The sequence below is a fragment of the Pinus tabuliformis genome, chromosome 5_2, assembly GCF_031772625.1.
Source record: "Pinus tabuliformis cultivar Carrire ecotype Pingquan chromosome 5_2, CPIR1, whole genome shotgun sequence".
Classification (NCBI taxonomy): domain Eukaryota; kingdom Viridiplantae; phylum Streptophyta; class Pinopsida; order Pinales; family Pinaceae; genus Pinus; species Pinus tabuliformis.
Window position 1 is genome coordinate 612,466,812 of NC_142306.1, and position 25,428 is coordinate 612,492,239.

Genomic DNA, 25,428 nt, shown 5'->3' on the forward strand with positions numbered 1-25,428 from the left:
TCATGGGGATATGGAAGAATAGATCTATATGAAGCAACCTGAAGGCTTTCCGGTGAAGGGTATGAAAAAGCTTGTATGCAAGTTAAAAAATTATTTTTATGGGTTAAAAAAATCACCAAAAATGTGGTATATAAAATTTGATACATATATACAGGGAATTGGCTTCATGAGGGGAAAAGATTATCATTGTGTGTATTTTACATTAATTGGTGACTGTGTTACTTATTTGTGTAGAAAATCCTATAGATTCACAAGCTAATGCCATTTGCTAAAGCAAAAGACAAGAATATACTTCTACTCTTTACAGCGGAAGTCCATAAACATCGAGCAAACAATAATCAATAGAGGAAGAGAATCAAAGGCACATAACACAATAAATATCCGGGGAAATCCACAACTCAAAGCCCCACTACTATATTGTACTAATCTAGAAAATCAAGATGAAATTACAATGGTTTTTCTCTCTAGAACAATCCCAATACTCAACAAATTCAATATCCAACTCATAAGCAACCTCAAGGCCAAATATTAGCCTCTTCACAAGCTCTCCAAGTCTCTATTCCAATGTGTAATTCCTATGAAGGATAACTTGTATTTAAAAGGAAATAAAGACTCTAAAGATAGCGCAATCTGTCAAGTATCAATTCCTAAATGCATGCACTATCAGTGCAACTCAGAAAAATATAAAACAAATAGTACATTGTCCCTTCACTCTAGTCTCAACTAGGTCTTTCTCAGAATCGACATGCATGAGTTTCTGATGAGCAAATATTTAGTTAACTAGAGTAGAACTGGTGGAGTTCATTAGTGTCACCACTGACTGTTAACTCACTATTAGTTCTCTCAATCAATTTGAGAACTAATTCAACTGAATTGACTCATGAAACTGAGTCTTCCATTTTACAACTCACAATTAACTCATATTGGACTCCTATAAAGTAGGGAGAAAATACACATGACTTCCAAAATACTTCCAACTCGAATTTCCTAAGTTAAGTAAGTTTAATAAACTTAATTTAACTATTTTTAGTTGCTATGAGAATAGAATTCAAATTTAATTCAAAGTTTAATTCAAGGACAAATTAAACTGGAATTTCTTGTTGCCATTTCTCAACAAATTGTTCTTGTATGTGGATGATATGTTCCTGATTGGAAATGACAAAGAAATTATTTAGGATTTGAAGACCCAATTGTCCTGCAAATTCAATATGAAGGATCATGGTACTGCAAACTATATTTTTGGCATGGAAATTAAAGGAGATCAAACAAAGAGGAAGATCTAGTCAAACTAGAGGAAGTATGTCGAGATAATATTGCAGAGGTTTAATATACAGGATAGAAAACCAGTGAAGGTTCCTATTCCTGTAGGTGTAAATTTATCTGTTGAACAGTGTCCCAAGACACAAGAAGAGGAATATTACACGTCATGTGTTCCATATGCAAGTGAAGTTGGTAGCATGATGTATGCAATGGTATGTGTGAGAACAAACGTTACACACGCAGTTGGAGTATTGAACAAGTTTATGTCAAAACTAGGGAAGGAGCATTAGACAATAGAGAAGTGGGTTTTTAGGTATTTTCATGGCACTAATGATTATGGCTTGTGATACCAAGGAAGACAAGGATTTGACATAGTTTTAGACATTCATGGATTTTTTGATGAAAAATGTGTTGGCGATTTGCATCAAAGAGGATCTACAAGTGTGTATGTGTTTAACTTATTTGGAGGAGTAGTCAACTGGATGAGAAAAATATAGTCTGTAGTGGCACTTTGAACTATAAAGGAAGAATACATGGCAACCACTCATACATCAATCTGGTAGTCCTGGTTTTGGGATCTAGGTGAAAATCTCTATGTATATTTGTTTTTTGTTCTTGCCATTTTTTTATTTTTATATTTGAAGAATTCATTTGCAGGTAATTTCTGTACAAGGTTGAAACCTACATTTCGTATCAGAGTTGTTTCAACTTCAAGGGGACACCTTTACTGTGGAGGGGTTTTTCTTGGGCCTATGGTAGACCTTGTTCAATGGGAGATCTACGGGATCGATTCTTGTAGTGAAAGAAGATGGAAAATAATGGAAAGATAGAGATCGAGAAATTTAATGGTTAGAGTTTTTAGTTGTGGAAGCTCAATATGGAGGATTTGTTGGCGGATAAAGATCAATGGATTGTGGTAGATTCAGGTACTAAACCAATGACAATGTCAGCAGAAGACTGGGCTAAGTTGGATCAAAAGGAAAAGAGCACAATATAATTGTGTATCTCAAATTCAGTGTATTTAAATGTATCAGGGGAAGCTACGAGGAAGGCTTTGTGGGACAAGTTAGGGATTTTGTACCAATCTAATTCTCTAGTGAACAAATCGTTTCTCCAGAAAAAGTTGTATGACCTTAGGAGAAGGATGGAGACTCGGTAACAAAGAATTTGAATGCCTTTAATATTGTGGTAAGACAATTGTTATATGTTGATATAAAACTTTTAGATGAAGATACATGCATCATTTTGTTGTGTTCTCTACTAGATTTGTGGGATAGTCTAGTTGTTGCTATAGGTATAAATACAACTACCTTAAAGTTTGATGAATTAGTCTCATCCTTGTTGTCAGAGGAGATGAGACGAAAAAATATGGAGAGATAGAATGGAGATGCCTTGTCTGTATGAGGATTATCCTAGAACATAAACAAAAATAAGTCCTCAAGTGGGAGATTTAAATGTAGAGGGAGATCCAAATCTCGAGGAAAAATTGTAAAGTTGTGCTGGAAATGTGGAAAGGAAGGGCACTACAAAAACAACTATAGATCTAAAGCTCCTGAGAAAGGAAAGGGATCTGATGATGCTCCTTCTCCATAGGTCAAAACCACATCAGATGAAGTTGGGGATGTATACTTGGATTCTTATTGAAGTAAACATGTAGATCATGAGGCATGCTTGATTGACTCAAGTGCCTCCTTTCAATTCAGTCCCCATAGGGAGGTTTTTCAAGTATGATAAATATGATAGTGGTGATGTATTCTTAAGGGACGACAAGAAGGCTAGAAACATCGAAAGTCGAAAATTAAAGTTGAAGTTGCAAGGTCGAAGGATTAGAACACTTCCTGGTGTTCTGCTTATTCCTTCATTGGTCAAAAATCTTATTTTTGTAAGAAAGATGGATGAAGTAGGTGTAAAAATAGTGTTCGAGAAATATACCTGCAATATTGTTCAACGAGAACTGGTATTGATGTGAGGAGTTCATATTGGAACTCTTTACAAGCTTCTAGGTAGCACTATTATTGATAGATGTAATAGTTCCGTGTTTCATGAAAGTGGAGCAGAAAACCTAGCTGTCTGTGGAGAAAAGACAATGCTATGGAATCAAAGGTGTGGACATATTATAGAGAAGGGCTTTCGAGCACTACATGGTAATTGTATGATAGAAGGTATGTCTAATTTCTCTCTAGATTTTGATTTCTATGCACATTGTGCATATGGGAAGCAAAATCGGGTGTGTTTCGCCTCTATTGCTAAGAGGGTGAAAGGGATATAAGAGCTTGTACACAATGATGTGTTTGGACCTATGTTGGCTCCATCATTAGGTACATTTGTGTACTATGTCTCATTTATAGATGACTTCTCAAGGAATACATGGATATAATTCCTCAGGAAGAAATCTGAAGTCTTTGACAGGTTTAAAGAACTTAAGGATTTAATGGAAAATCATACAGAGAACAAGATCTAGGTTTTGAAGAAAGATAATGGTGGAGAGTTCTGCAAGAAGGAATTTCAAGAGTTTTGTAAGAAGTGTGCTATAGCACAGTAGAAGACTACTCCATACACACCTCAAAAAAATGGAGTTGTAGTAAGAATGAACATGACATTGATGGAAAAGGCGAGAAGCATGCCCAGTGGTGTCGGGTTAGGACAAAAATTCAGAACAGAGGCAGTGGAGAATGAATGTTAGTTGGTTAAAAAATCACCTTCATCATCCCTAGAGGATAAAACTGAACATGAGGTATGGACTGGTAAGAAACCATATCTTTCACATCTAACAATATTTGGTTGTGATGCATATGTACATGTTCCAAAGGAGAAAAGAACCAAGTTGGATAGAAAATCTGAAAGGTGCATCTTTATTGGATATAAGAATCATTTAAAATGTTATAAGCTTTGGAACCCGGAAACAAGGAAGGTTGTCTACAACTGAGATTTGTTATTTAGAGAGGTGAAATATGTTATTAAACATAAAGTCATAAAAAATGATCTGAACATAAACAAGAACGCAACAATTACAGATATAACCATAAATACAGGGATGCAGTAGAAATAACACTTCATTTCATTAATATCAAATACTGAAATATGCTTACAAACAAAATGGAAATAAGACTAGCTCGAGTGATGTTAGATTGTCTCTAAGAAGAGATGTGGTGGCTGATGAGCTTCAATTTTTCAACAAGAATGCTGCAACTCCCAAGGCTACTAACTTTAAATATCAACCCAGGGTTCGTACAAACTTAAGAGGTATCGGCACTACACATGAAGCATACAATGTGTCCTTCCTTTGTTGTCATGATGTAATGGAGTGCATGTAATGAAATCAACTCCTAACTAGTTGCATAAATGGAAATGCTTGAAATGGAAACCTTAACCAATTGCAAGCAAGAAAATACAAGGAAGGAAAAACTATTCTTATTTCATAAAGTAAATATCATTAACTAAATATCAATCATTACATTTCAAATAGTTTAGATTCATTGACAGAGTTCATTGGATGTGGCAATGCAGAAAATCATTATTGTATTATCCAATTCATAAATTTGTCCATTAACCCAATTCGGTGAGATGTTTTTCATGCGTAAAAATGAAAGTCCTAAGTGGTGTTTATTCCTCCTCAACCATTTATTTATATCCTAGGGGTCATGATTCAACCCTAAGGGAAAAAAACCAACATTTTTGAGCAAATCTGGGCAAGTATATACATGCTGGAAGAGTGTTACAGGAATCTGCTATAGGAAACAGGTTTTCTATAGGAAGATATAATTCACCGAATGATCAAGCAAATCAAATCCAAATTGGATGGTAAAAATCTTGTTATGACTAGGATGTCTTAGGTCTCCATTCCAAGTGGAATCACTCAAAAATACCCTTGTTAACACATGATAAAAAATAGTAGAAAATTACTAGTCTAAAATCTAGAAATTCATAATACAATGGGGTAAATTTTTTTATTAACTGGAAAAAATTTATGATATAATTCAATTTTAATCAACTCGATTGAAACTCGTTAACATGTTCTAAAAAACAGCATAAACTTACTACTATTTGCAACAAGGGACTTCCAGATATTTAGATTCGGGAATAAGCAAACTAATCCAAGTAACTCACTGATTACTATGACCTTACAAAGTTGTTCAAAGGATTAAATCATGCAAAAGAACTTACTTCCAGCATTTAACCCAATCCTACAACAACAAATCATTAATACTAAATGTAGAAATAGAAAAAGATAAGAACAAGAGATGCATGTGAATAAGAAGTGAAAGGAAGAAAAGTAAATAACACAAAAGGGCTCTGAGGCTCATGGGATGGCCAAGCCAAAGGAAACTCAGAGTCCTATGAAGGAGACCAAGATTTAGAAGCCGAACATGGCACCAATATTCATTATTTCCATCAATACAATTATATCCCTGCAAGTAATGAAAGTGGAGCTACAAAAAGATGAGTTCTCCCCACAAGAAGACTAATAAAAATCAACCCCTAGAGGCAAATTCGACTTGGTACTTATACAAAATTATTAGGAAGATTTCCCCATGAAAGGAGGAAACTTTTCCCTCCAAAATACCTCAAATAATGGATCTATTCCCAACACTAGGAATATGCATTAAATGAAAAGGAACACATTACTAGATTTTCTCAATCATTGGAGCTCCAGAATCTGTTCAATAATCTCATAATATCTTGTTGATCTATTATCCAATATTGATCCTCCTGTAGTAGGGAGAAAGTCCCTAAATTATCTTCTCCTCCAAATCTCCATAATCTACCCAATATTTTCAGAATATTCTAAAAAATAAATAATACTAGGCACAAATATGCAATTATCCATAAACCTTCCTAATGAACATATTAAAGTTAAAAAACATTATTAAGTGTAGAAGGAGAGGTTTAATATAGCTTTCATGTGCCTAATAAATGTTAGATGGGCCTTAATTTATGTCTAATTTCGAGGCCCATAATACCCCTCGCTGAAATTGTTGCTCATCCTCTAAGCAACCTATTCATCATGCTCGCATTGTTGTTTTTCATGTATGATGACATGTTTCCTGCTTTATTTATGGTCTATTTGATGCTCTTTCTGTTGCTCTTCTTACTATTGCATTTTTCTATCTCAGTTTCCCAAGGAAGCCATACTATAGGTTGAGGCTCAAGTCATTCTTCAATTGTAATGAGAAACTAAATTTTGCATGCCAAGAGGTGGTGGGTCCACCTTTTATTTCTTTTCTTTTTTCTTTCTTCTTTTTTCATTTTTTCCATTATTTTTTTCTCTTTTTTTTAATTGCATGCAAAATAAACTCAAAGTGCTTTTAGTTAACTGGGTTGGCCCTCACCTACCCCTTCACACTCCTCGTCTTCCATTAGGACTAAATGATTACATTCCACTTTCTCAAGTCCATTTCACTTTTGTCTTGTCCTCTCCCCCATGTGCGAGTGTCTTGGTAGGAAAAGTGAAGTTAATTGCTAGATAAGGTTGAAGTTTATCTGCTACTAATCTTGGTTATAAAATTGTTTTCCTTCATCCACTTGTAATTTTTTTCAAGCTAAAATAAGTTCGTAAGAAAGTTTTAAAGGATTTCATACCTGAGCCTTACCCTTGATGTGTTTTTGGAGGTGATATCAAAGTTGTTGATATGAATGTTGAAGTTTCCTTTGGTGGTCCTGAAGCTGCTGCTAATGATCTTGAAGCTGCATGTGATAATCTACTGGAGGTCCTATTGCTGATAGCCTTCAATCTGGAGGTCTCCTAGGTTTTTGTTGTTGTTTTTGTTGCTTCACATCCTTGGCTAAAATGTTGTTGTTGAGCTTCATAACATGATGATTTCAAAGGTGTTGACTTCCTTTGTTTTTTGATGCATAACTCTTCATAGCATGACGCTTTTTCTGACTAGTGTAATTTATTTTGTGCAGACCTCTTTCTAGCGTTCAATCTGTTATTGTTGGAGTTGATGGATTCCAGCCCACATTCTAAACCTTTGTCTTCCAATTACTATGAGGAGGTTGTCTTAGTCAAATCAGACTTTCTTGGAGTGTTGGGCTTGGCCATGGTTGATTTTCACATTCCCCACACTTTTCACAACTGTCATACACCCTTCCAACACTTCATATCAACATTATTTTCCTACAAAACCCCTCAACCAACTTCCTATAGCAGTTCATGACATCCTGTAGTATTATAGGGAATCCTATAGCAAACTTGTAGCAGACTTGTTTTGCCCATATCTCACACATGGTATACTGGATTGACCTAAAAAATTTTGAGCATGTTTCCATCATCCTTATGCACCTCCCCATAAAAAAATCTTGGCCAATGGATGTACAAATCTTGAGAAAAATTAAAAATGGTTGTAGGTGATGGGGGTCAATTTCTCGAAACATGTGCACTAGAATTTTCTGAAATTACTTCGGCATGTTACCATCATCCATATGCATCTCCCCATGAAACAAATTGGAAAATGGATACATGAATATTAAGAAAATTTAAATATGGATGTCAGTGATGGAGGTCAATTTCTTGAAAAGTGTGCACCAAAATTTTCCGAATTCACTTGGTCATGCTACTATCGTCCACATGCATCTCCTCCTGAAACAAATTGGAAAATGGATGCATGATTTTCAAGATATGCCAAAAATAATTTTCTTCTCTATGTATTTTTACTTCTAGTAGAATTTTAGGATAGCAAGGAAAATGAATGGTAAAAGCTTGGGAATGATGAGTGGATGGTGGAAATAGATGAGGGTGATTGATTGGCATGGACATGCTCCTTCTATAGCATCTAAGAAAAGGAGGAGAAAGTCCAAGTTTGACTTCCTTTGACTAGGATTTTGATCAAATTTTCTTCTGGTGGCTAACTTGTTTTTGTTGCTTGCAAAGGTTGGAGAGCACCTGCATTCATGAGAGAGAGATACATGGAGCAAAGAATTTTTATTATTTTTTTTCCTTTTTTTCTTCTAGGCCTACTAGCCACCTCAATGAGGTTTTCAACTAGTAGGTCTACCTAGGCACCTCAAAGGAGGTTTTCACCTACGATTTTTTTTCTTTCTCTTTTTTCTCTTTCTTCCCAACCCATTGACCGCCTCATGGAGGTTTTCAATCAATGAGCCAATATGAAGTGCCAAAGGAGGTTTTCACTTGAGATTTTATTTTTTTCTCTTATTTTCCATTTTTTTTTTCTATCCTACTCTACTTGAAAAACAAAATCGCATTCAAGTATAAGAATTCTTCTAGAGGCATGTGCACGTCAATATGACAGATAAACTGATGTGCAGGCTTGAAATATATGCTTTGACATGTACCTGAATTTCAGAGACCAAATTCTTTGATTGTGATAAGATCAGGAATTGTTGAAGAAGAGTGTGTGGCTGCAAATTACTGATTGTCTACAACCATATTTCAATATAGTTTTGGTGCCCATGGTCTACTTGTTGATTTGGATCATCTTGGATGTCTCTTTTTCCATGAAGTTTAGATCGGATTCTTTTTGTTAATTATTCTCTTGAACACATGGAGGATCTGATGGTAAACATGAGGTAACTTTCTCAATCTCTGATTTTGATGTCTTCTCTTCATCAAGTGCAACATGTGATTCTTTGGTATTCTCATTTGAATCTTCTTTTTCCGAATGTTGTCATTCAATGACATCAAGAGAATCTCTTTTTTGCAATTCTCTTCTTGAGCTAAGATGAATACCATTGATATCAAGAGGTGATGTTTGGAAGTGTTGTGCCTTAACATTGTAAGGGGGTTGAGCTACTTCCTTGTCTAGGTTTGGAAATGGTGGTACAAGTAGTTGAGTGTGAATGGATCTTTGAGATGCATGTTGTTGGGGTTGTGGTTTTGGTGGAGGTGAATGGTAGGGATAGAATGTATTTGGGTATGGAGGATATTGAGGAAAAAATTCAAGATATTATGGATGAATCCCATAAGTTCCTTGCCAACCTTGTTGCCAATATTGGTTTTTGGGTTGAGATGGTCGAGGTTTCCAAGGAAAGGGTGTGTTTTAATTACTTTGAGAAGGATGTGAATAAGCTTGAAATTATGAATTAGGATCTTGCATCATATTAGGTTGAATAGGCTGCCATGGTCCTCTTGGAGCTAGATAACATAGCTACATTGGCAATTGACTTGCTCCATTGTCTTCTTGGAAAACTTCTTTCAACCTTGGTAATGAAGAGAAATATTTAACATCATGTGATTATGCATGGAAAATGCAAATATCAACATCTTCTTTTTGCTCATTTTGTATTCTTAACATTTCTACCTTATATTGCTAAGAATTTATGTTTTAAAGTTATCAAGCAAATTTCCAAGTTTAGCTTGACTTACCAATCTTTATGCTTATTGACTTACTCTTTATCTTCCTCTTGATATGTGTTTGCATGTTTCACAAATTTCTTCAAATGATAATTGGTATATGTCATCTCTACTCATGAGATCAAGGATATCAATCCATTTTTCCCTAATTGTTCTAAGTAAGAGGTTTTGTAGTGCGTCAAATCCTAAATGATGCAGTTTTTCCCTCTTAAGATTATACATGAACCTCCTTATTAGATACTCAATGCTCTCATATCCTTTTTTATTAATTTTACATATTTCTTCTTTAAGATCATGATCTTTATATTTTTCTAGAAATATATTTTGCATATCATTCCATGATCTTATTGAATTTGTCCCTAAACTCATGAATGATTTAAGAGCTTTATCCTTCAATGTTTCTGGAAACAATATCAATTTTTGAGTGTTCAATAAGTAACCATAAGATCAACAAACAATTTCAAATTCAAAGAGAAAGGTTTCCAGATCCTCTAACCTTAGACCATGAAAGTTTGGAAGAAAATATGGAGGGATGTTCTTTGTGTGCACACTAACACAGTATATTGAATGGGAAATCCAAGAGGATATTCTTCATTGTCATCATCTCCATCGCTTTATTATACCTTCTCTATTACCTCTTCTTCTTCTACCTGCAAAAATGAATGGTGATGTGGCTCTTACCACACCACGTGATCAAATGGGGGATGGGGGGTGGGTGTTTTTTGAATAAGAATTCTAATACAATGCAATTTTATGTTCTTGAAATGAATATGCCTAATGAAATTTTTTGTTTTTACATAAAGTAAAAAGAAATGAATCAACTACGGAAAAAAATAATGCATACTTTGACACCTCCCTGGCAACGGTGCCAAAAAGTGATGAGCCTCAGTATTACAACAAGAATACTGCAACTCCCAAGGCTAGAAACTTTAATTATCAACCCATGTTTCTTACAAGCTTAAGAGGTATTGGCCCTATATGTGCAGCATACAATATTTCATTCCTTTGCTGTCATGCATGTAATAAAATCAAATCCTAACTAGTTGCAGAAATGGAAATGCTCGAAATGGAAACCTTAACCTATTGCAAGAAAGAAAATAGAAGGAAGGAGAAACTATTCTAATTTCATAAAGTAAATATCATTAACTAAATATCAATCATTACATTTCAAAGAGTTTAGATCCATTGACAGAGTTCATTGGATGTGGCAATCAAGAAAGTCTTTATTATATTATCCAATTCATAAGTTTGTCCATTAATCCAATTCGCTGAGATTTTTTGCTTGGGTAAAAAGGAAAGTCCTATGTGGTGTTTATTCCTCCTCAACCATTTATTTGGAGCCTAGGGGTCATGATTCAACCCTAAGGGACAAAAACCAACCTTTTTTAACAAATATGGGCAAGTATATACATGATGGAAGAGTGCTACAGGAATCTACTACATGAAACAAATTTTCTACAGGAAGATATAATTCACCGAATGACCAAGAAAATCAAATCCAAATTGGATGGGACAAATTTTTGTATTGAACAAGATGTCTTAGGTCTCCATTCCAATTGGAATAACTCAAAAATACCCCTGTTAACAAATGCTAAAAAATTAGTAGAAAATTACTAGTCTAAAATCTAGAAATTAAAGAACTAGTGAGCTAGTTAATCTATCAAATGCCTAAACTAAGAAAGTGTGAATGCAATGGGGTAAATTTAATTGTTAACATGAACTTTTTTGTGATCTATTTCAAGTGGAATCAACTCGATTGAAACTCGTTACCATGTTCTAAAAAATAGCATAAATTTACTATTATTTTCCACAAGGGACTTGCAGAAATTTAGATTTGGGAATAAGAAAACTAATCCAAGTAGATCAATGATTACTATAAACTTCCAAAGTTGTTAAAATGTTGAAATAATTCTTTTGATCCTGCAAAATAAATTACTTGAACCATTTAACCTAATCCTACAACAAGAAATCATCAATACTAAATGCAGAAATAGAAAAATACAAGAAGAGATGCATGTGAATAAGAAGTGAAAGGAAGAAAAGTAAATGATACAAAAGGGCTTAGAGGCTCCTACAATGACCAAGCCCAAGGAAAATCAGAGTCATATGAAGGACATGAAGATTTATAAGTTGAACATGGCACCAACCTTAATTATTTCTATTAATACAATTACAACCCTGTAAGAAATGAAAGTGGGGCTGCAAAAATACGAGTTCAATCCATAAGGAGACTAATAAAAATCAACCCCTAGAGGAAAATTCGACTTGGTATTTATAAAAAATGATTAGGAAGCTTTCCCCATGAAAGGAGGAAGCTTTCCCCTCCAAAATCCCTCAAATAGTGGATCTGGTTCCCAACACTAGGAATCTGCATTAAATGACAGGGAACACATTCCTAGATTTTCTCAATCATTGGAGCTTTAGAATCTGTGAAATATTTTCAGAATATCTTGTTGATTTATTATCCAATATTAATCCTCCTGTAGTAGGGAGTAAGTCCCTAAATTATCTCCTTCTCCAAATCTCCATAATCTACCCAATATTCACACAATATTCTACAAAAACAAATAATATTAGGCACAAATATGCAATTATCCATAAACCTTCCTAATGAACGTATTAAAGTTAAAAAAAAAATTATTAAGTGTAGAATGAGAGGTTTAATATAGCCTTCATGTTCCTAAGAAAGGTTAGATGGGCCCATTGTAGAAATTACAACGCCCTCCAAAATTTTTCCTTAGCTTCACTTTGGAGCCTCCCTACCAACCTTTCACAACAGCATGTCATGCTTCGTCAAGTACACAAGCTCCAGCGATTTTCTTGCAGAAAGGTGGCCTGTCTATTATAGCTTGATGCATTCCCCTCACAGACTGTTTGTCTGGACTTGGTCCAGTTGCAAGCTGAGCAGCTCCCTCAAGAAATTGCGCAATTGTGGAGGACAACCAACCTTCCCTCAAGAAATTGCTCAATTCAGTCTAATAGCTTGATGGGCTCCAGAATTGCACAATTCTTCCAGTCAAGATTCATCTAGAAAATTGTGTAATTCTTCCCAATAGGGCTGCTCAGCCCAGGAATTGCACAATCCTGGGAAGAAGTCAGTTTCTCTACCCAGAAATTGCGCAAATCTCCTGCGCAATTGACCCAGCTCCGATCCTTAAATGCGCATTTTCTCCTAGCAGTTGAGCAGCCTCTTGCATGTGCAGTTGGGTTGACCAGTTCCACCCGGGACCAAGGAAAACTGACTTACATGCACAGCCTGCTTTTTTTTAGAATAATAAAAGGAAACATGCAAAAAGCATCCCTTGATTGAGGGAGTTATTTTTAGCAGCTAGAGGTTACATGTAAATATTGTTTTAGAACCTTTCCTCCAAGTGTTGCTTTTTCCTAGATTTGTGGCATGCGCGTCATGAGCCCAAAATTATTTATTCGAAGTATCAGAGCTCATCCTTTCACATCGGTCTTGGAGCTCTGACATCCCATAGCACATCCAAGGCTCTTTGACACATCTGGCTCAGCTATTCACGAGTAAGCGATCTCAACTTGTCTCTTTCTGCATTTCTGTCGCTTTTTGTGAATGTTGTTTTCTTGAATTCTTTGAACACTTTCTGTCGTTTACATGCATTCTAGCTTGTACTAGCAACTTTTTAGTTTTATTTGCTATCTCACTGTTGTCGCATGCATGAAACTATTTTGCACGAACGGTCGTTGATTCAATGACTTGCTTCACCCACATGCATGTTGTTCTATTTTTTGAATCTTTCCTTCAATGTTTGCATGCAAAATCATTTAATTCTACTTACACTCAGTATCCCCATGCATTCGCTTTCACATTTGCATTCAGTTTCCCATCAGCAGGTCTGGGAAGCCTTGGCCCGAACTCTGCCTCACCAAGATAGCATTGTGCAATCTTGAGAGGGAAGGATCTGTCTTCCCCTCAAGAAACGTGCATTTCTGCCCGACAGTTGTTCCCCAAGCTTGCTTTTCACAATTCTGAGGGATAGTGACTGTTGGCCTAGAAAATTGTGCAATGTAGTCACTAAGCCTGTAGTCATTGCTAGTTGGAATTGCGCATTGCACAATTCCAGCAGTCAGCAGTCAGCCAGGATTGCGCATTGTGCAATTCCAGTAGCCAATCATTCCTCCTAGATAGCCCAAACTACCTTTTTCACAGTGTTGGTAGGCAGTCACCCAGCCTCCCAGAAGAAATTGCGCAATATTTGCCTATCAATCCCCAGGTATGTGTTATGTCATTCCCGAATTTGCTTTAGTTTTTGCTAATAGATTTCTTTCCATGCATGTCGTTTTGTCTCTAGATCCAGCAGGTGTTCATCGATCTTTACAGTTCACGATCAATGGCCTCCAAGAAGCCAGGATCAAAGGACACTGATGGAAGTGCAACTGGAGTAGTAGATGAGCGAGTGTCCTCAAGTCTATCGATATATGAAGATACCAAGTTGATTCTAGACAAGGACATCAAGCTGAAATAGCAAGAGGTCAATGATGCATTTACAAGCACATTTGGGGAAGACCTTGAAGACCACTAGGTGTACGTGAACATTCACAAGTCCAGATTGTACCGGATTGCATGCAGATACCCCATGCTCCCATGCACGGACATGATACACTGGATTGTCTCACACAATAACCATGAGATGATGACCTTGAGAAGTTTCACTGAGATGAAGATTGCAACCTTCAGGGAAGAGGATTACAATGAGATGTATCAGATGTTATAGCCCATAACTATCATGGAGACTCCCTTCAGATTACCCAACAACAATGCCAACTCTAGAGACATTCTAAAGAACTAGGTAAAGGATCCAGCTAGATCCAGGATGACACCCATCTAGATATACAAGACGAAGATATTGCAGAAGGTGTATCAATACTTGGTCATCTTTGCATGTTGACTGTATGGCCAAGAAAGCATGGAAACCTTCCCACAGAGTTGGGTGATCATGCTAGACCAACTGGCCAAAGAGGGAAAACCTTGCAACTAGTCTGGCATGTTGGCTCATCAGTTGAAGGAACAAGTAACGAGGGCTCAACAACTTCCCAAAGGTATGCAAGAAAACATGTACATCTATGACTACACATTGGATGCAGTCTGTGCCCGACAAGAGTTCCCGGGCTTGAAGTTGGCATGGCCACCAGTGGAGACTACTGTGAATACTTATTATAAGTTGTTGTCTGAATGAAACTTCAGAGGAGTTATCATACGGTTGTATGATCATTTTCTCACCCTGGTTTACAAGATGATATTTGAATAGGATCCACCATGCATGTCTAAGGCATCAATGGAGGAACAGATACACATAGCTGATTGGTATGCCTCACTGTCTGGCACCTTCATACATATGTACAGTGCGGAGAAGTCTCCGCATGTTCTAACGAAGTTTTTCTTGGACATACTCATCATGCAGGAAGTAGCATATCACATCTCAGCAGGATTGACAAGTAGAATGCACTGGAAGAAGAATGCACCTTGGCCCACTCTTGTACTGCGCATTGGGTTATATGAGATCTGAAGTTTCAAGCATGTGGATGTCAAAGCAGAGAAGATGAAGAAGTATTCATTCGACCTCCAAAGTTACAATCCATATGACCAGGGAAAATTTTAAGAACCCCCCCTAAATTTATAAATATAATAAATGGGCGAATCTCCATGGTATATAGGGAAAATGGAAGGCGATTTTATCAATAATATAATATGTATATATAATTTTTTGGCGAAGCTCTCACCAGGCATGGCGAATATTTTACTCAATTATAAAATCTTGTAAGATCTTGGTGAGTCTTTCACTAAATAATAAAACTTTGTAAAGTCCTAGTGAATCTTAGCATAGGCTACATGCTGGTTTAATTCCCCCATTTAAATAGGCTACATTCCAGGTGAATACCATGGGTCAATACCATGTGCCATTTTGGTGAATACCATGGGTCAATACCATGTGCCATTTTTATTTTTATTAATTCTAATATTAGGGTTAATAATGGTCTTTTGCATGGTATTAATAACAATCTAGTCCATGGTATTTGTCCCATAGTATTTTGGCCATAGGTTTCACCTAAATATAACCCATTTTTTGAGTGTTCGTAAATATAAGGTGACTTATGGAGTAAATATAAAAAAATGTTTTATTTGTTTACCATACCTCTCGTTTATTTATATTTTTATTAATTTACCATACCTCTTTTACAAATATGGTATTTGGCCCATAGGATTCACTTAAATAAAACCTCTTTCTTGAGCCTTCATAAATAGAATGAGGGTTATGGACTAAATATAAAAAGAGGTTTTATTTATTTATGATACGTCTAGTTTATTTATATTTTTATTTATTTACCATACCTTTTGAGTAAGTATAAAAAGATGTTTTATTTATTTACCATACCTCCACTTTACTTATATTTTTATTTGTTTACACCCTTACATATATATAAGGTGACTTATGGAGTAAATATAAAAAATGTTTTATTTATTTACCATACCTCTCATTTATTTATATTTTTATTAATTTACCATGCCTCTTTTATAAATATGGTATTTGGCCCATAGGATTCACTTAAATAAAACCTATTCTTGAAAATGGGCGAAAGGATTCACTTAAATAAAACCTATTCTTGAAAATGGGCGAAAGGATTCACTTAAATAAAACCTATTCTTGAAAATGGGTGAATGGAAGGTTGTAAGTCCTAATTTCAAGGGCTAAATTTACCTTTTTTACCCTCTCCCTTAAAATAAGGTGGGCTATTTGAGGTGATTTGTAAAAATGTACTATGATACAAAATATTCGCCCACTAAAAATTTAAAACCCCTTAATTTCGCCAAAGGGCGAACATTCGCCCCTAAAATTATCCTTGCATATGACCCACATTGTCTTGTGAAAGATCAATGCACAAGAGTATAGTTCAACTGGATCCACAGGGCATTTCATTGGGTGGAGGAGGACCCATGGAGATATTGCTACAATTTCTCTAGACCCAATGAATAGGTCGGGTTCACTGTGGAGTGGTTACCGAAGCAACGTGAAGCAGCATCCCGAAGAGCACCAGAAGCAGCAGCAGCAATAGAAGTGAATGTACTAGAGTGCGACAAGGGCAAGAGAAATATTTTCAATCACATGGAGGCAGAGAAAAGCTGCAATTTCCAAGCAGATCCACTTGTAGAGAAAACATATATTTCTATAGAGGCTAAGAGGCAACAACGTAACAAGCAAATGGCACAAAGGCAGAGGGAGAAATGAAGAATGGAGGAAATAGAGAAGGAGTTTCATGAGTTGAAGGAGCAACTCCAAAAGGAACAAAAGCTGCACAAACAGGAGAGGGAATCGCAACAACAACAGGTGCAGCAGGGGACACGACATGTGCACACGGATGAAACAAAACTCATACAGGTAGTGGACTCATCAGAAAAACTGGCATTAGACAGACAAGGTGATACATTGTAGGAGCAAGACTTCGATCATGAGATAGAGCAAGCACTTCAAGAGTTGGATACGGATATGGAGCAATAGGAATTGGAACAGGACATCGACCTCATGCCTCATCACCAAGAGGTTGAATTACCTGCTTCACCACATCTAGAAGATGAGCAAGTCTCAAGCGACCAAGGGGGCACTGAGATCCTAGGAGATCAGCCATAAGGAGAGATGCACAACATCTTATTCAACGAGTCTCAACATAGAGCTGTGGAGTCTCACAAAGTGTCGACTTTGGATGATCATATGTCTCCTACGCAAGTTAAGCAATAATTGATCATGTCTGACGTATGCAAACATCCAGCAGCCTTGGCCAATGCTACCATAGTGTATGCCGAAGCCACTAGCCCAAGCATTCACTTTCTGATAGCTAAGAATGAGTGAATGGCTAAGGAAGTACAGACGGCCAGGCAAGGAGGAGAGTTGGTTACAGCATCTGCCCGAGCAGAACTGAAAAAGGCAATACTAGATGAAGTGTTGTCCCTTGGCATAGTCATGCAGGCATTGTATTCCAAGTTTGGTACCATGCAGAAGGCAGTCGTCCATCTCAACGGACGACAGCAACAATGTCTTAGAAGAGCACGTACATTGGGATGGGGTCCCCTGGGTCGGCTTTGGGGAAAAAGTCCAAGTTTTGGGGCAAAAGCCCAAGTTTTGATGTAAAAATATGTAAAGTCTCCAAAAATTGTGGTTTCGGAGTGCGTAGCTAGTTAAGAGTCAAAAAGAGTTTTACCCTTCTTTTATGTAACTTGAGTTGGTTTTTGAAGGTCTACCCATGGTCGGCAGACCATGGGATTGTATGAATAGGTGTGTATTAGAGAGTCTAAGGCATGATGATAAGATATGATGAATGTAATGAGTCAATAGAAGTAAGATCGAGATAAAAGTCTTAGAGGAGGAAAAGGCTTTGCAGCTGAGTGCGTAGAGGCCTAGAGTAGTTTCTGCAACTGAGTGCACGAACCACTGTAGCTGAGTGCGATGTAAACCTTTGTTGAATATCAATAAAGAAGATTGTTACAAAAATTCCTATGTTTAGTCCCTTTACTTCTGTTATGTATGAATGCGCTATATGTTGTGATGAATGATGGTTTTATAAAATAATGATGTATTGATGCACAACTTTACTTGATTTGTATTGTTATCTAAATGCAATTAATGTTAAGTGATTACACGAAGATCATAATGCTTTATGTTAAAGTTATCGAACACTTAGGTAATTCCGAGTAATTACTGATCTAAGGGTAATCTAAGATGTGTGTAAGTAGCTAATTGGCCCGTTCAATGTCCACAAAAGTCAGCCATAGACCTTTACGAAGGTCTAGAGGCCGATTAAGGGAAGTTACAGCACTAGGCCACAGGAGCATAGAGGTCTGCATGAAGGTAGATATAGGTTGCCAAAATGAAATGACACTGATCTCTAGGTGCGGAATCTTGGTTCCAACATCCCCGCATACTTCTTCGAGTGAGACTTTAGTCCGCGCACCACGGATTGATGCCGAAAGGGCCAGTGTAGGGATTTGTTTGGTGCAACTAACTTTGAATCTGGGTCAGGACCCGTTAAGCCAATAAATGGTTCCATTGTCGAGACTGGGATCTACATAAAGAGATGTGTGATGTCACATCACTAGAATCCGACCAAGAAAGAAATAGAGAAGTGGTTGGACAAAAACATCCATGAATTTGTGGCGCAATAAAAGAGAAATCCACGCTTGACAAAAGAAAAATGTTTGGACAGATATTTATACATATAAATACATGAAATATTCTTCTGCACCTTCGTGATTGAACTATACGAGTGGATCGCTAAATTGGCAGACGGCCAAGGAAGGTGGAGGCTTGATGGTCTGATAGTGTGGACCCCGGAGCTCATGCGAAAGTTGGAAGCTTCTGAAGATAATATCGTGCAAGTAGTTGATCACTGGCTTAATCGAGTCATCGAAGGATTTTTTACAAAGTTCACAGTTGATACCTCAGTCAGTTACATCGAAGCAAAGCGATGCTTCTTCAAGGGACCGTGAGGTAAGTATTTGAGATCTTTGAATACTTGGATTAAGATGCTCTTATGTGAAAAGTGGGTTATGCAATTACCTTGATTTTTGGATCTACATGAAGTAGACGAAGCTTTAGAAATCAAGGAAAAACAGGTCTGGAATATAGTCCATTGATTGGACCTCCTTCATGTGATGACGAGGGAGCAGCACAGGATTCACCACAGAGCATTTTCTAGTTGATAAGGCAGGGTTTTCTACGGATACCTCATATGTCCACACCACCTCCACCTTCACCTCCAAAACATGCACCTTCACCCACATCGCCACCACCATCGTTGCCGGTTAACATGTCGAATATGATAAACTTGCCAGTTTTCAAGGGCTTAGGAAGTGAGGATCCAGATCAGTTTTGGTTTGTTGCGAACGATGTGTGGATAGCACAACAAATTACGGATGATAATATAAAGAAGGTGCAATTATTCACCACTCTGCAAGGGCTGCGCGTTGACATGGTATGTTAAGTACTACATTGATAATCCATTGGTGTCATTGGCAGATACTTAGACTTCTTTGAACAATGAATTCGGTAAGCCTAAAGTTGCCTCGTAGTTGGTAATTGGATTAAAGGAAATCATGATGAGGCCCGATGAAACACAATGGGATCTAGATCAAATACTAAAGTGCGGGATCCGTGAAGCTAATATGAATCTCACAGATAGTCAGCACCGCGATTAGTTTATAGTCACCCACCTAAGGATTGCTTTGTCATAGCAAAAGATAGGAACTCAGGAAGAAGCCCTAGAAATCACGATGAAATTGCATGAGACACCTATCCAGGATGCTTCTTTGGGAGTTCAATATATTCATCCAGAGTTGCAGAACCTCTGCTTGGAGTTGCAGAGCTTGAAAAAAGGAAAAAGCAGCTCGATCGGAGGTGCATGAAGGAGTTTATTGTCTCAGGTGTAAAAACCAGGGGCACGATAAATATCACTACCCTATCTTCGCGAATTACATCACAGGAGGGGGGTCTATGCCCCTAAGGTAGGAAGCTCCAACAGAACCAAGTTTGGGGCCCATGCTATGGTGCGCTATTTTCAAGTGGCCGGAAAACATGTAACAATTTTCATTTTCTACAAAAGCTTGTATAGATGCCACAACAATTGTTCTGCAATTTTTGAAAATCAGTGGACCACGATGAGCACCACTGGCGAAGCTATGAATTAATGATGGAGAGGATGCCTATGTATCGAATGCAAGCAGAAATTCGGCCTCCGGATTAGAAAACAGGGGGAACGCATGGAGGATATCATGGGCACGGATGAGGCCGAGGAGGAGGAGAACATGGTAGGGGTCATGGGTAGGCCATTTGTTACAATTGCAGAACACTAGGACACTACGCGCAGGAGTGTATGAATCAGACATGTCTGTCATGTCAATACTGCACTCAGTTTGACCACACAATTGAAAAATGTCATGTGTTGATGGTTGAGATGCAGGAGAAGAAGGCACAACCTCAGCATCCTACCCAGAATTTACAGATGATGGAGGCGAAGCCCCGTGAAGAGGACCGGAATGTGAATATCATGATGCGAAGCGGGATCATGAATAGTGATGATAAAGGAAAATAGCCTGAAGAAGGTGGATGGGTCTACAAGGCCCTGGAAAAGGAAACTAGTTTTCATCTGGAGTGCACAAAGGAACATGGAAGCAAAGAAAAGCTTCGCTAAGACCTCTACCTTAGGAACTCAGGACAAATTAGGTGCTGAGGTTGACCTCTTTATGCTTACCACCTTCTTGGAGATTTGTATGAAACTACAGCGCAATAGCAAGGCTATGAAAAGACAACAGGAGTTGATAAACAAAAGTGTCAGAAAGGATAATGCTTCTGATGGAACACGCATAGTCAGAAATATTAGTAAGCATAAGGCAAGAACAGGGTGAGAGATGAGGCTTACCACACAAATAGGAGACTATGAGATGGACCAAGTTATTTTGGATTTGGGGTCTGATGCGAACGTATTTCCTAAACAGACCTGGGAGAGAATGGGATACATGCGCTGCAGTGGTCTCTGATTCAACTGAGTATGGCGAACCAACAGAACATTATCCCCATGGGATGATTGTAGGGTGTTACCATAGATATAGAAGGTGTGTGCGCGCTAGCTAATTTTGAAGTGATAGAGCTTATTGATGATAGAAATCCATACCCCGCACTCCTGGGAATTGATTGGGCTATCGACATGAATGGGGTCATTAATTTGAAGAAGCAGACAATGTCATTTGAAATGAAGTCACTCCGTGTTGTAGTACCATTGGACCCTGCAGAAGGACCACACTATACTGATCCAGTGCGCGACTATGAGGAAAGTGATGATGATTTGAATCAGATCTATAAAATAACAACACAAGGCCAAGACTGGGTTAATCTGATAGTTGATGGACGAATTTCATGGGACCATGAAACTTCCTGTACCTCGGATTTAGATGAAGAGTTGGAACATTGGAAAAAAAGGTTGCACGAAGTATCCACACTGCGTTGCAATATGATGACTAAATCGTTGTGCTATGTGTCATTAAAGGTAAGAAATTTACCTTATTACAATGGTCTAATTGACGTAGATAAATTTTTGGATGCTTTTGAAAGAGAAATTCCATAGGATCACTGCTTTTAGGCACTGGATTTGAAACTGTGCGTTATCCCTGCTTGGTCGTGGGGTATGCACAAAGACAGCTTTGATGGGTGGCACGATTACAGAAGGATGATGAGGATGCGATTTGGTCACCCTAAAGTACGGTTAACCAAGAAATATGATGGGAGGATTAATCCACGTGATCACCTAGAAAAAATTATTAAAGTGTATGGAAAGAAGCTGCAACCAGAATGGGTGCATTTATTCTGTCACACTCCGGATATAATCCCTATGAATTGGTATTTGGAAACAGAGCTCCACCATGGTAGCATGGAGTGGGATACCTTAAGAGAAGGCTACGTGAGGAAATTCAACTTTGAAGACGGGTTCGAGAGAATTGATGAGGTGTTATAGGAGGTTAAGGCAACAATCTTCCAAATTCCGCAGGATCCTTTGGAATCGGTTCAACCAAATTCAAGCACTAGGCTGCGCCATGCGCTGGAATGCTATAATATGACTATTGAAGGAGAGGATGAGGATTGAAGGAACATAAATATCCCATAAGTGGAAAGCGACTGTGAGGTTGAAGGTCCACAAATAGAGAACCCGGATATCACTGTGCCACTGAAGACTAGGTAGGTAACATTGGTACTGAAGCGGAGCCTAAATTCACAAAGATCGAAGATTATTGGAATGATGCCACAGTGGATAAATTTGTTGAGTTACTCCGCAAGTACCAGGATATTTTTCCTACAAATTTTTAGACTTGAAAGGCATCATAGTCGATTTGGTAGTGATGAAAATAACCTTGAAACCAGATGCAAAGCCCGTTAAGAAGAGGCCATATCGCCTTAAACCCAAATATAAGAAAAAATCCTTCTTAAAATTGGACAAGATGCTTGAGGCAGGTATTATTGAACCAGTGGAGGAATCTGATTAGGTGAGCCCAATGGTAGTTCAGGAAAAGAAGCAGAAGGGAGAGATAAGGATTTGCATAGACCTAAGAAAGCTTAACGATGGCTTCATTCATGATCCTTTCCCGACACCATTTACTGATGATGTACTGGACACTGTGGGAGGGCAGAAGGCCTACTCATTTACTGATGGGTTCTCTAGATACCATTAGATCAAGATCGCACCAGAAGACAGGAGTAAAACAACCTTCGTGATGGAATGGGGGTGTTTTCAGTACACAGTGATGCCCTTCGGACTCAAGAATGCACCAACGATATTCTCTCGCATAGTCATCACGGCATTCAAATAATTTATTCACAAATTCTTGGAGGTATATTTTGATTATTGGATAGTGTTTGGGCTAGTGAAGTGCCATGTAGCGAGTTTGCACTTAATGTTGGATATGTGCCAAAGGTATCAGATTGCACTAAACCTTAAGAAGTGTTTGTTTTGTGTCCCCTTTGGGATTTTGCCAGGTCATGTGGTATGAAAGAAAGGACTCATGGTCGACCCTGCCAAGATCACGGTAATAGTCAATTTGGAGGCCCCAAGGAGTGTTAAATAGTTGCGTGCAACGCTGGGCCATACTGGTACTATCGAAATTTCATCAAGGCTTATGCTCAGATTACCACGCCTATGGAGAAGTTGCTAAAGAAGGACGCTACATTCTATTGGGATGAAGAATGTCAGCGCAATCTAGATGTCTTGAAGGAAAAGATGGTAACCGCATCGATATTGGTCTTCCCGGATTGGAAGAAGGAATTCTATGTGCACGTTGATGCCTCGTGTGTTGCGTTGGGAGAAGTACTAACACAAGCTTTTGAAGGAGAGATGGATCATCCTATAGAATTTGCGAGCCGAAAGTTGTCAAAGGTTGAAAATACTTATTTGACAACAAAGCGCGAAGCATTGCCTATGGTGTACACGCTCCAAAAATTCAGACACCATCTATTAGGCAAACATTTCAAGATGTACACAGACCATTCTGCATTGAAGTATCTAGTCAATAAGCCTGTGTTGTGGGGGGAATATGCAAGTGGCTGTTCTTATTTCAAGAATATGATTTTGAGGTAATTGTGAAACCAAGAAGGTTGAATGCAGGACCTGACCATTTGTCATGCATCAAAACTGGGAAGGAGCCTACTAATTTGGAGGAGGGATTTCCTGATGCGTAGCTCTTCACGATGTGCATAGCAGATAATAAATTTGTGGATTTCATCCACTTATTGAATACAGGGATGGCTTCATAAGGATACAACAGCTAGCAGAAAAAAGAATTGGTAGTACGCACAGCTAATTTCTCTGCAATTGTGGACATTCGTATAAAATGGGATCAGACGAGATACTCCGATGGTATGTGCCCAATTTTGAAAGAAACAACATCCTTGTGGAGGCTCATGGAGGAGCTGCAAGAGGGAATTATGTAGGAAAGGCAACAGTGCAGAAGATTTTGCGCGTTGGGTTGTGGTGGCCTACACTGCATAAAGATTCCAAAGCATATTGTAGGGCGTGTGATGCATGTCAAAGAACAGGTAGGCCATCGCGAAGGGATGAACTACCTCTGAATCCTCAGGTGTCATTACAACCATTTGAGAAATGGGCTATTGACTTTGTACGACCGATTCAACCTCCCGGTAAGAAAACGGGTGCACACTACATCATCACTGCGCCAGAGTATCTAACCAGATGGGCAGAGGCACAGCCTGTAAAGGATTGCACAGGGGCTACAACAGCTAATGTTTTGTTTGAGTATGGGCTAACTAGGTTCAGGTGCCCAAAAGTGTTGATGAGTGATCATGGTACGCACTTCCTCAACAAAACGATCAGTGTGCTGACATAACAATTTCAGGTATATCATTAGAACAGTGCACCATATCACCCCCAAGCTAATGGAACAGTCGAGGCCTTCAATAAGATATTGGAGAACGCGTTGACAAATATTTGTAACACATAGCGGAATGATTGGGACATGCATGTACCGACAGCATTATGGGCATACAAGACTACTTGCAAAAAACTAATAGTTTAGAAACCTTTCGAGTTGGTCTATGGCGTAGAAGATGTGATGCCTATGGAATATATCATGCCTAGTCTACACATCGCAGCCTTCATAGGGATGGTGGACCATCGAGCCTTGGAAGAATGGCTCGTGCAATTGATGGAGCTCGAAGAGGAAAGATTCTTGGCTAGATTTCATCAAAAAGTATAGAAGGAACGTAAAAAGGCATGGCACAATCGATGCATCAAGCTGCACACATTTAATATGGAGGCGTGGTTCAGCTCGCAAAGCTGAACGGAGAACCTTTCCCGAGAAAAGTGAATGGGAGCCGGTTAAAGCCATACATAGGAGACCCGACCTAATGACTACATGATGGTAGCATAGTCTTAGCACTCCAGGTAGCTGAAAGGGAGTGCAGGACTATAAACTACACTGCCTGGTTTGTAGAGCTACGCAATAGAGAAGCTGCGCAGAAAAGGGTGTTGTCACAGTCTTAGAAGGTGCACAAAGGGAGTTGTGCTATGAGGGGAGATACCATGCAACGTAGCTAGAAAGTGACTGTTACAGTGACTGTTCATGATTTGACAGCCAGGAGATGGTCAAGAGGAGAAGGGGGCAGAAATATTTGAAGATCTACTGCCAAATCAACATCTATGCACAAATTTTCAGGGGAACGGACGAATTTGAATTCAAATTCACCTATAAATTACGCATGGCCATCCAGCAGAGAACACTTTGCATCCTTATAATTTTTGAGTTGTGTTGTCCGTCATTTATGAATCCTCAGTTTTTCACAGATTTG